Source organism: Triturus cristatus, chromosome 6 (assembly GCF_964204655.1).
Source record: "Triturus cristatus chromosome 6, aTriCri1.1, whole genome shotgun sequence".
Taxonomy (NCBI): Eukaryota; Metazoa; Chordata; class Amphibia; order Caudata; family Salamandridae; genus Triturus; species Triturus cristatus.
Window position 1 is genome coordinate 572381195 of NC_140589.1, and position 12871 is coordinate 572394065.

The 12871-nt window shown below is 43.7% G+C and overlaps 1 pseudogene; it reads left to right on the forward strand.

Moving 5' to 3' along the window:
* The window catches only part of LOC146817409 (uroplakin-1b-like), a 139219-nt pseudogene extending 133797 nt beyond the window's left edge, over positions 1–5422 (forward strand).
* The last annotated feature ends 7449 nt before the right edge of the window (positions 5423–12871 follow it).

Sequence of the window (12871 nt, forward strand, 5' to 3'; positions counted from 1 at the left end):
TCTAAATTGGGTGTCCTAAATAATCCTGGTAAAAATGATGAAAATAGCAGAGGTAAAACCATAAAGTAGCACAGCATACGAACAGGCAAAGGTGAAAACAGAGAGCACCAATCCCAGCGTGCACCTGCTCACTAGAGAGGCTGCCTCCGTGCCCTGGGCTATCAACACTGTAAATGCGTAACGCGTCCCACCTCTCTTCTTCCAGACATTCAGTGCTGACATTAAATGCTGCACTCCCTGTAACAAAGAGCACTCTAGTCCACTCTGCTACAGCACCCAGCTGATGCAGCTAATGCCGCCTTCAGCACCCTGTATGGGCGAGAGGTGTGGGGACGTGAAGGTGCGACACACTCACGGGTCCCACCATCCACAGGGGCTCAACAAGCCCTTGCGTCTACATCTGCAAAGCCTGTGGTCCCGATGCTGACAGAAAACAGCAGGGTAATGGGCAGGGTGGTAGACAGGATAGCAACAAGGTTAGTAAACTCCCCCCCACCCAACCAGTACATCGCTGTAGCATGTATCAATCAATCAATCAATCAAGCAATTTGTAGAGTGCACTACACACCCGTGAGGGTCTCAAGGCGCTGGGGGGGGGGGGATGCCGCTATTGCTAGAACAGCCAGGTCTTAAGTAGCCTCCTTAAGGTTAGTAGGTCTTGGGTCTGCCGTAGGAGGATGGGGAGGGTGTTCCAGGTCTTCGCGGTGAGGTAGGAGAATGATCTGCCACCGGAGGTTGCTCTTTGGAATGCGGGGGACAGTGGCGAGGGCGCGGTCGGCAGATCCTATGACACTCTGCAGTGTATACAGCCTAAAACACTGGCTGGTGGACCCCTGTGCAGATTTAAAATGCACAGTAGTCACACAGTTCGCAACTCACAAAGGCACAGGTGGACTGCAAACCTCCCGTATCATGCCACCTCTCAGGACTCTCACTGCAGCGTCGGAGTTCATTTAGTGATCGTTGAGATTACCACCCAAAGGGCCTCTAACCATATGGCAAGGGATGAAGGTAAGGCTCTCAAGGGAAACATTGGATGCCGCCGACTTTCAGACTTAAATTATTTTGTGACAAAGTCCAGCAGAAAAGATGGAAACCCAGCAACCAGCCTGATAGATTTCTGTCTGGGCCCTAGAGACTGGGACCTTTTAATCTCTGATGGAAAAGAGACCGGGATCGCAGTAGTCTTGGTGCTGTATAAACTTGAAAAAAATCAATTTAGGCTCCAGTGTTACTTCCATCATGGGGGCCAGAATCCCACCCACATAACTTTTGTTTAGCCAAGAGGAGGAGGTGCCACAAAATCCCTTCTGAGGGGATGGTGGGAACACCACAGTGGAACACTGAGTTAGATGGGATACCACATGCCTTAATTGGTCTCCCACTGCACACTTGGTGATGATACTGTCATCATTACCATTTTTAATTTTTTCTGGGCAAGTGTGGGACAAGGATAAGAAGCTTTTGACCACCAGAGACTTCTTTGTGGTAGTTTGTTATGCTAAGCTCCCCTAGATCAAAGACCCCACCTTGTTCTTGTACAAGAACCTCGCAGGTATCAGGGGTGATGAGAATGGAAGGGGCAGTCCCCAATGAATGTAAAGGCTCCCTCTGACCAGCCTCAGAGCATTCTTTGACCACACTTCCCCTCCCTGCTCTGATTGTGGCTATCAGCACCACTAACCCTTCCTCCTGGCCTCAATATAGACTCTGCCACTAAGAAAGGTGAAAACTAACACCTAAGAGTTACAGAGATCCCAAGGCAACCAATACTCAAGATCTTCAGTTGTCAAGTACCAATTCCGGCAATTTCCAAAAACTCCAGAAGTTCTGATAAAAGTTCTGACAGCTCCGGCAATTGCCTTGGTTAGTTGTCTAAATTGGGTGTCCTAAATAATCCTGGTAAAAATGATGAAAATAGCAGAGGTAAAACCATAAAGTAGCACAGCATACGAACAGGCAAAGGTGAAAACAGAGAGCACCAATCCCAGCGTGCACCTACTCACTGGAGAGGCTGCCTCCGTGCCCTGGGCTATCAACACTGTAAATGCGTAACGCGTCCCGCCTCTCTTCTTCCAGACATTCAGTGCTGACATTAAATGCTGCACTCCCTGTAACAAAGAGCACTCTAGTCCACTCTGCTACAGCACCCAGCTGATGCAGCCAATGCCGCCTTCAGCACCCCGTATGGGCGAGAGGTGTGGGGACGTGAAGGTGCGGCACACTCATGGGTCCCACCATCCACAGGGGCTCAACAAGCCCTTGCGTCTACATCTGCAAAGCCTGTGGTCCCGATGCCGATAGAAAACAGCAGGGTAATGGGCAGGGTGGTAGACAGGATAGCAACAAGGTGAGTAAACTCCCCCCCACCCAACCAGTACATCGCTGTAGCATGTATCAATCAATCAATCAATCAAGGACTTTGTAGAGCGCACTACACACCCGTGAGAGTCTCAAGGCGCTGGGGGGGGGATGCCGCTATTGCTTGAACAGCCAGGTCTTAAGTAGCCTCCTGAAGGTTAGTAGGTCTTGGGTCTGCCGTAGGAGGATGGGGAGGGTGTTCCAGGTCTTCGCGGTGAGGTAGGAGAATGATCTGCCACCGGAGGTTGCTCTGGAATGCGGGGGACAGTGGCGAGGGCGTGGGATGAAGGTAAGGCTCTCAAGGGAAACATTGGATGCCGCCACAGTCTGCCTCAAACCTCCTCAAGGCTGCGAACGGTGGTGGCGCCTCTCAATGGTCTTTGAATCGAGGCTCTACCCTCACTCCTTCAGCACATCTCAGCATCTCCTCGCAGCACATCTCCAATAACATCTCCACCTCCCACAGCACATCTCCAATAGAGTCTGAATCTCTATACTATCTCTTTCTACCAATGCAGGATCTTGGAGCACACAGAGGTAGATTTTCAAACATTTTGCATTGGGTTAGCATCCCAAAAGTGATGCTAACCAGCACAAAATGCTTTTTACCAATTTACTTTCCAGCGTAAACTTGTTTTGGAAAGTACCCAACAAGTAACACAAAGCAGCGCTCCCATGCAACCCCTCATGACTTTTGACGCAAGTTTTAATGTTCCTTTCTTTTCCTACGTTGTATGCATGCAGCACTGTGCAGCACACATACAAAGTGAGAAAAGTGTTTAAACATGTTTATGCATAGTATTTTGTACAGGAAGGGTAACCTTCCTGTACAAAAGCTATGCTAGACTCAGGCCAGCATCCTAGCTCTATTGTGCTAAGGTGTGTGCATGGCGCTTGGCAGCTGAAATCAGCACTGGTTCGAGGGAAAGGAGAGGATAGTGCCATATCTCTGTACATATGGCGCTCTCCTACTCCCTTCTGTCACACAACGCAGCTCAGCATCTTTGGGGGCTGCGCTGCGTGCATTTTTTGAAAATCTGGCCTGCAACTTGTTACTCAACTAGCCTGGATGGACTTCATATTCCAGATGTCAGAGATAGCTTTGAAACAAAATCATTTCATGTTAAAAATGAACATGTTTTGCCAGGACATAGCTAAACTTTATGTAGTGGAATTTAAAGACCACACCATATGCGCTCCAGAGAATCTATATTAGAACAACATCAGTGTCTGGCACCAGTATGTAGACGATGTGTTTTTGATATGGCAGAGGCCAAATGAGGAATTTGAATCATTTACTGGATGACTGATTGCCCAAATCATGCACCTCAGGTTTACATGCAGTCACAGTAACATTGAAATTAATTACCTTGACCTGCTTGTAAAACACAAGGACAGAACCGCGTTGACCACCTTGTACCAGAATCCCACTGAAAGGAATTCCTTGTTGTTATACAATAGCTATAGTTCTAGGGCCCAACAAGACAATCAGCCTTTTGGACAGTTCCTGCACATCCGCAGAAGCTGCATAAAAAAAGAGGACTACAAAAAGAAGTATCTTTTTAAGAGGCAAATTGCTGGAGCTGGATTACCCTACCATAATAATTGAATAGTTATGAGGTTTAACCCTGTCAGCAATCAGATTCAAAAGATCATCAAGGAACAATGGAGATTTCTTGAGGACATCAATAATGGCAGTCCCTTGATCGTATTCAAACATCATGGGTAGATCAAAGATTCTGTCGTCTGGGTACACAGGGAGCAGTCCCCATGGAGAGGGATTGGCACCTACTGTAGGAACTTTAAATGTGGCAATTGCACCACATGTAAGGTTACTTATAACACTAAGGTTTTGAAGGTGGAAAATATGCCTTACAAACTCACTGCCCATTCAAACTGTAACAGGTATAATGTTGTACATGCCATTATGTGTTTGGTAAAAGATTGAATATAGGCTACACAACCTAAATGATCAAACACTGTGTCAACCAACACTGTATCACCCAACACTGTAGAAGGGGCTCCCCTCATTAAACATTAACTAAAGTTTGGGCATATTGGGCACCAGTTGTAGTGGAAAGTGGTCAAAGTAGCTAAATTGGATTCCCGCAGGTGTTTCGCAGTCCATGGGGAGATGCTGGCAGAGGAGAGAGGTCTTGGGGAAAGAGCTTAGTATTAATAGTGGTGCTGGAAAATGGTGAAAGGCACTCTCATTTTTGGAAATGTAATTATTGCGATGGCTGGGATGGCATTGACAGCAGAGTGCTTATCTTTTGTGTCAGATCAGAGCGCCCCTTACCCACTTCTTGAAGCTACAGAGAATGATGACATCTTTGGCACAGCCTGGTTAGGCATCTTTATCGGCATCTGCCTTTTAGTCTGGTCTATAGTGGCCATAATGGGAGTTATGAAGTCTAACCGTAGGATGCTTTTGGTGTATCTGATTCTCATGTTTATCATATACTGCTTTGAAGTGGCCTCTTCCATTATGTCTGCAACACTGCATGACTTTTTTTATTCAGAACTTCTTGCTGAAGGAGATGTACCAGAACCCAACCCAATCAACAATGGCCAGGCTATTAAATCTGATGGTGTTACAAAGACTTGGAATCATCTTATGCTGTTTAATCAGTGCTGTGGTGTGAATGGCCCTTCAGACTGACATAACTACCCTTCTACTTTCAGGACGGTGAACAGTGATACAGATTTCCCTTGGCCATGACAGTGCTGCGTGATGGATGCTCTAAAACAGCTATTTGATTTGAATGGCTGCAAGCTGGATATTTCAAATTATTACAACAATGTGGGATTCTATGATCAAATTGCTGGTCAACTGATGCACCATGCCTCGGGTGTTGCCTGGTTTGGGTTTGCTATTCTGTGCTGGACATTCTGCATACTCCTTGGAAGCATGTTCTAGTGGAGCAGGATTGAATACAAAAAGTATTGCACCAGTTTCTATTTCTCAAAGTCAATAGGACTGCCATTTTGTCTTGGATACCTAAACCAGCATGGAGGACATGCCCTAACCAATATAAAGGAGAATGCCTGTTCCCTGTGAATTATTGGTCCCTGGGAAGGAAGGCTGCCCTAACAAGTACCTCTTCAGGATGTGTAGCTTATATCTTGTACCCAGTCTTTGTATTGCATGCCCCATCTTGTGACCTGTATGAAGGAGCTCATGTATGTAATGCAGTTGTTTTGCAAGTAACCTCACATACTTTAGTTATGCAATCCTGAAAAGAGGTACATCTGATCAGACTGCTGCTCCCACGAAAGATTGTAAAGTATTGGAGAAATTTTAGAACTCTACAACACTCCTGTGAAGCACAGGTTTGAAGCTATATTTATTTGGGAGAACTGTAAGTTTTGTGTAAAACACCTTGCTGGTAGTGACACGTGTCACTATCTGTAAAATATCTGCAAGATTGTTTTAAAGAGTGTGTATTGACTCACTGGTTGATTACCGCAATCCCTCAATAAACTTTTAAAAATATATTTTTAACTGTGCATTAAAGCCTATTGTTTAGCATGGATGGTTTAACATGGATTACAGTTGTGGTAACATCTCCACTCCACAGACAAGGATTGAATGACACTGGATAGAACAATAAAGAATGCCAGAACTGAGGCTCAACAATATGGATAAACTGAGAACCATGGCAAAACATGCATCCACCTTGTACCTGAATAGCTGCTACCCCTGGGTCCTACAGGACGATTTGTCATTTGGACAATTCCTGTGTATCCGCAGAAGCTGCATGAGCAAAGAGGACTATTTTAAAGAAGAATCTATTTTAAGAGGCAAACTTCTGGAGATTTGCTACCCTAGTAGAATATTTCACACATAGCTATTAAAAGAGCTTGGTGTGTGCTTTCACTAAAGCACTGAATGTACTGCATTTGTTGGCTTGTGGCAAAGATCATTCTGAATGCAGCATGACTGAGTTGGCCATGGTGGCAAGCCAATAGTCATGATTATAGGTCTGATCTCCTTATTATGAAATGTTAAGATAAAGGCACTATGCCTGACAAATGTATTTTGAAAAGCATATGTTAGTGTTGATAGGCATTTTGGTGTGGCTTGGTTTTACTCTCTATTATAGCCCATAAATAGGTACAGATTATTGTAGTAGGCAAGGGTTTTGAGTTTGACTACCCATTCTAACAAATCCAGGAGGGTTTTGCTATGATGATTCTTGTTAGGGCCTGTTGAGCGGAGCTTTCTATAGTTTTGCAAGCTGTATTTTTCTCCACTGCTTGTAATTTTAGAAGTATATGCATGATGGTTGCCAGTTTATATGTAATTGAATAGGCCTGTGTTTGGTAAAGCATAAAGCTAATGTTAAAGGGTAAAATCTTCATTACTTCATTGGGAAAAGCATGACAGATTTCATAGGTTTGATCTGTTTATTATGAAATGTTATGACAAATCCAGTAGGCCTAACCTATTGATTGTAAAAAGCATGTGATAAAGACAACAGGATTTTAAAGAAGGATGGGTTGGTATTACACTGTGCTAAAGCCTATAGGTAGGCAATTTGCTACATGCAGTATCACAGATTACTGCAGAAGGCAAGGGTTTTGGTTTTGTTGATCTACCCAAACAAACTGTCGCTATAGAAGATATGCAGCACAATAATCCTTATTCAGCTATTTTAGGAGAATTTGTTTTGCTTTGCCAGCTGTAATTTTGTGTACATTGTACATTTATATCTGTATGCCAGATAGTTGAGCTTATGCTCAGAATAATGGTCTTCAACTGGTTATGATGACAAGCCAATGATAAAGACTGTATTCCTAGTTGTTTATTGTGAAATCTTACGATAAAGGCGGTAGGCCTGACAAGCATAAGTTAAAGTCAATATGCATTTAAGGAGGAATCGTTATTACTCTGAATTAACGCATACAAATAGGTTTTTTGTTACATGGAATCTTATAGATTGTTTTATAAATATTTTGGTGTTTGTTACCCCTCTAACAAATCATGAGCATATAAGATTTACACTTTAAGAATCCTTGTTAAGCCCTGATAGGAGAGATACTATTTTACTTTACCAGCTGTAATTTTGTATATAATCTCAATTTTATGACAGTATGCCTGATGGTTACCTTGTTGAAAAGCTTGTTCTCAGTACAGTAGGCCTAAATTGGTTATGTTGACAAGCCAATAATAACAGCTGTAGAGCTGATTGGTGTGCAGGGAAATATTATGTCTGATGTCATTGATCTAACTGGTTTATTATTTATTATTAATTTATACATTTTCATGGTGAAGCCTCAGAGAACCCAGAGATGAATAATCTCCTAAACAGCCTAAATCAAATCGGGCTTACCCTACGTTCAACGGCCCCCATGCATAGGGCATGCCACGCTCTTGACCTTATCTTTACAAATATTGTCCACCTACTTGACCTCCCTCCCCTCCCCTTAACATGGTCTGACCACTTCATGGTCCCCTTCTCCATACGATGACAATATACAAATGTACTACCGGGTTCTGAATCTCGCTCTTCTCAATTCCGCAGACCCTGGAACAACTTATCCTTAGAAGCCTTCGCGGCCGCCTACAATTCCCTGCCTCAGGCACCTTCACAGACAGTCCTAGATGCCTCGGGACGGTTGAAGAATTTCACCACCAAAATAACCACAGTTTTCGACTCCCTAATTCCCGCAAAAAAATTCTGTCCCTCTAAACAGTGACAATCAGCCCCCTGGTATACAGAAGAGCTTAGCGCGGAAAAATCCAGGTGCAAAGCCCTGGAGAGAAGCTGGAGAACCAGTCAAACCCCTATGGACCGACTCTATAAACATTCCTTATCTAAATACCATCGGAACATAAAAATAGCAAGAAAATCTTTCATATTAAAACAAATTGATCAAGCTACCAACTCTTCAAAAACCTTATTCAACATAGTTAAAGACTTTGTCTCTCCCCAAGCCTGTAGATTGCCTCAAATGGAGTCACAGGACCTCTGCAACTCCCTTGCAACCCACTATGAGGAAAACATTTATTTGATTTACGCTAATTTTCCATCTCCATTAGCACAGACCACAACTCCCCTCACGAGCTCCGCTGAAATTAACCAGAAGACCCCTGGCAAGCTCAAACAATTTGAACCCCTCTCCATAAGAGAAGTCAACACTTTGCTCTCATCGGCAAAATCTGGTTCCCCTAGTGACACATGCCCCCCGAGAACTATGGCCCTCAGAGCCTCATGCTGTGCCCCGGAAGTCCAAGGAATCTTCAACAGCTCCATTAGGTCGGGTGTTATCCCCTCCATCTGGAAGGAAGCATTTGTTCGCCCCATTCTGAAAAAACCGATGGCAGACCCCCTTGTGCTCAGTAACTATCGGCCCATATCACTATTACCCTTGTTGGGCAAATCACTTGAATCAGCCATAAATAAACAGCTGAGTCACTACCTCGAATTAAACTATTTTCTAGACCCGTCGCAATCAGGTTTTTGTCCAGGCTTCAGTACTGAAACTGCAATCCTGGCAGTTACCGACTCACTGAGGCTAGAAATGGAAGCTGGAGGATCAGCTATCCTGGTTCTCCTGGATCTCTCCGCAGCATTCGACACTATCGCCCATTCTAAGCTGTCGGAGAGATTGCGCTCCTGTGGCATACAAGATCAAGCTCTGAAATGGCTACAAAACTTCCTTGCGGATAGAAACCAAACAATCATGATAGGACTCTTTCGGTCAGACAAACGTTGTCTGGACAAAGGTGTCCCCCAGGGTTCATGTCTCAGCCCCACCTTATTTAATCTGTACATGTCCCCTTTAGCTAAAATAGCTGAATCATGCGGGTTTGAGATTATCTCATACGTGGACGACACCCAGCTTATCTTTAAAATCAACCCAAAAGCAACGTCAGAACACCTACGTTTTGCAACCGGAATGATCACCATCTCGAATTGGATGACCGAGAATTTTCTCCAGTTGAACCCGAGAAAAACAGAGATCCTGTTAGTGGGGAAAGCTTCTCTTTCTTGGTCCAAGGACTGGTGGCCACGAGAGCTGGGTATTGCACCAGCTCCCAAACAAGTAGTGAAACGTTTGGGGTTTACACTTGACCAGGCACTCTCTATGAAAGAACATGTAGCTGCAATCGCCAGCTCCTGTTATTTTAGCCTGCGGCTTTTACGGAAGATTCTGTCTTACCTCCCCATTAAGCATTGTAGAACACTAGTCCAGGCAATGGTGATCTGTCGCCTCGATTACGGCAACGCTATGTTGGCCGAACTTGGCCCGTCACTGTTAAAGAAGCTACAGGTCATTCAGAATACCGCTGCCCGAATGATCCTAAATCGCCCGGCAGTTTCGCCTTCAGCCCCTCTGCTTTTAGATCTCCACTGGCTCCCGATCTTGAAACGATCTCACTTTAAGACCTGCTGCCTTACGTACAAGTCCTTGAACGGTAAAGGCCCCAAATATCTGGCAAACAACTTAAGGTCTAATGCTATGGAACTCCTGAAGACTCCCAGAATCCGCCTTACCCGTTCCGAAGCGAGGGCTTTCTCATATCTTGTGCCACGTTATTGGAACTCGCTTCCCATTTCCATATGTAATTGTCCCTCCCTTACAATCTTTAGGAAAAAATTGAAAACCTCTCTGTTTCTGACTTCTCAGTGTTAGTGGCTGTGTCTTTTTCTTCTTTCTTACTTCCCTTTCAGTGAATTACTAAGTATAGCGCCGAGATGCCCCCGGGTGAGTCGCACGCTCTAGAAGTGCACCTAACATAACATTATAAAAAATTATCACAAAGACAGTAAACATGACTCATGTATTGTGAAAAGCATATGGTAAGGCTAATAGTCCTCTAACAGTGCATTCTTGTAATATTATGCACCATTGTAGGCAAGGGTAATGGTGGTGGTCACTCACTCTGGCAAACCCTGGGAGTGGAATTTCAATTATGATTCTTGGTAGGCCCTATGGAGAGGGGCTCTAAGTTGTTTTGTCAACTGTAATTTTTTTGTAAATGTATTAATGTATGGCTTATGGCTGCTAGCTTCAAAGCACGCCTGTAGGCCTGGGTTGATTATAATGCCAAGCCATAGGTAATGGGTAGAGGCCTTATCAGTTGATTGGGAAAAGCTATGTCATATTCCTTAGGTGAGATCTGTTTATAATGAAAAGTTATGATAAAGTAAGTATGACTGACCTACTTATTCCGAAAAGTATGTGTTCAAGCCAAATAACTTTTATAGGTTGTTTGTTATTACACTGTCATAAAACCCGAACACAGGGATTTTATCACTCCCAGGTTGCTGTAGTATGCAAGGGTTTTGGTGCTGGTTACCTACCCAAGACGATTTTCACTCTATTGTTTTGATAACCGTATTTTGTACATATTTGTAATTTTATAACTGTATACCTAATGGTTGCCTTGATGAAAATCTTATGAACCAATACAGTAAGTCTGAGTTGCTCAAATTTACAAGCCAATAATAAAGCTTATAGGTTTGATCGTTTATACAGAAAATATATGATAAAGGTCTGACATAGTGATTGTGAAAAGCATATGTTAAAGTCTATAGGCATTTACGGGTAGATTATTATTACTCTGTATTAAAGCCTACGGATGGGTATTTTGTTACATGGTATCACGCAGACTTCCATTGTAGGCAAGCATTTTGGTGCTTGTTACTCCCTCTGACAAACTGTGGATGTAGAAGAGTCAGAATCCATTTTGCTTTGCCTTTGCTTTGCCAATTGTTATTTTGTATACTATGATATTTTATGACTATAGCTGATGTTTGCTTTGTGGGAAAGCTTATGGTCAGTACAGCAAGAATCAGTTGGTTATAGTGATAAGCCATTGAGAACAGTTACTGGCCTGATTAGTTTACTCTATTATTAAAGTTTTCAACAAACACTTTTGGCTTGACATGATGACCGTCAAAACCATGTGGTAAAATCAACATTCATTTAAGGGTGGCATTTTATTTTTCTGTATTAAAGAATACAGATAGCAATTCTGTTATGCAAATGTAAAATTACCTTTGTAAGGAATGATTTTGGTGTTGGTTACTGCAGCTGAAAAAAACGTATAGGGAGACGATTTACACTGTAATAATTCTTGCTAGATCCTCATCTTAGATGTCTGCCAGGATCTTGTAAGGCACTTGGGCTTGCTACGTTCCGCTATTGATCTGTCTGTCATGTACAATCTGTTTTCATTTATGACAGTGAACTACATTGTGTAATGGTTCAGCCTGCAATTTGTCATTGGCTCTCTTTCCCTGTGAATGATGGCATTTTCTGGTCACTGGTGTACATCCACCTGAAAATGAGTGCGCTTTAGTATCAGGGCTGGTGGGCCAGTCATTTAGTTTTGACTTTTCTCCTTTTATAGTTGCCCTTTCATCTCTTTGCTTCTCCTCTTTTTATTTTAATGTTTCTTATGTGGATACTACAGCTTTCAAGACTGTGCTAATGGGTTGCTTGCCTGCAGCTCATTTCATCTGCATTGTGCCTTATTGCACTTGGCTACTTCCTCTAGACCAGGAAGGCTGTTGTCATTGGTGTATCATTGATTACCATTCCAAGATGGTCAACACATTGGTTATATATGTGGCGGCCATGTTTGAACTTTAAAATATCTATACACTGTTTGCAATACATTTGCAAGATAGACACCTGCTGCTTTGGTTAGTTTTGTTATTGCAAATATATGCCTACCTTGTTTAGAAGGCAACATGTTTTCTTTTTTCCGCTTGCATTCTTTTAACTTTTGTTGTGCTGATGAAAGGACTGCTTCTACCAGAAGGCCTAGAGTATGGACGGAGAGACCCTGTGGTACGGCGTGCCATAGAGCACCTACAAGGAACCCACAGCATGGGACACGCACTGCTGAAAGAACTGCTTCTACCAGGTGGCCTAGTGTGTGGTCAGAGATGCCCTGTAGTCGGTACGCTATAAAGTGCATGCAAGGAACCTGCAGTGTAGAATGGATAGTGCTGAAACGACTGCTTCTACCAGGAGGCTCATTGTATGGATGGAGGCACCCTGTGGTCGGTGCACTATAAAGTGCATACAAGGAAACTGCAGCATGGGACGCATGCTGTTGAAAGGACTGCTTATGCTAGGAGGCCTATTGTGTGGGTGGAGACACCCTGTGCTCAGCGTGCTAGAAAGCGCATAAAAGGAACTCGCCGTGTGGGTTGCGCCAGGGCGAAGCCCTGGCCAAGGATGAACCCATCCACCTCATGGGACCGCAGCAGAGGTTGGGCTGGGCCACCCAAATTGGTTGTGATTCGAAAGCCAAAAAAGTAGAGTTCCTCATGGCTTTTAGCATCTGCATTTATTATTTCACTCACATGGTTTTGAGCCCTATCGACTCTCTGGTTGTTGATTTGGGTACAAGAAAACCTACTGGGCATTTGCCACTTCCAGCCCACCAGTCTAAAGCACCTCTATCAGTGTAATGCTAGAAACAGCAGTGGGGCTTATCAGCACTGAAATTGCCCTGACTGAAAAAGAAGATTTTGTATGAGGC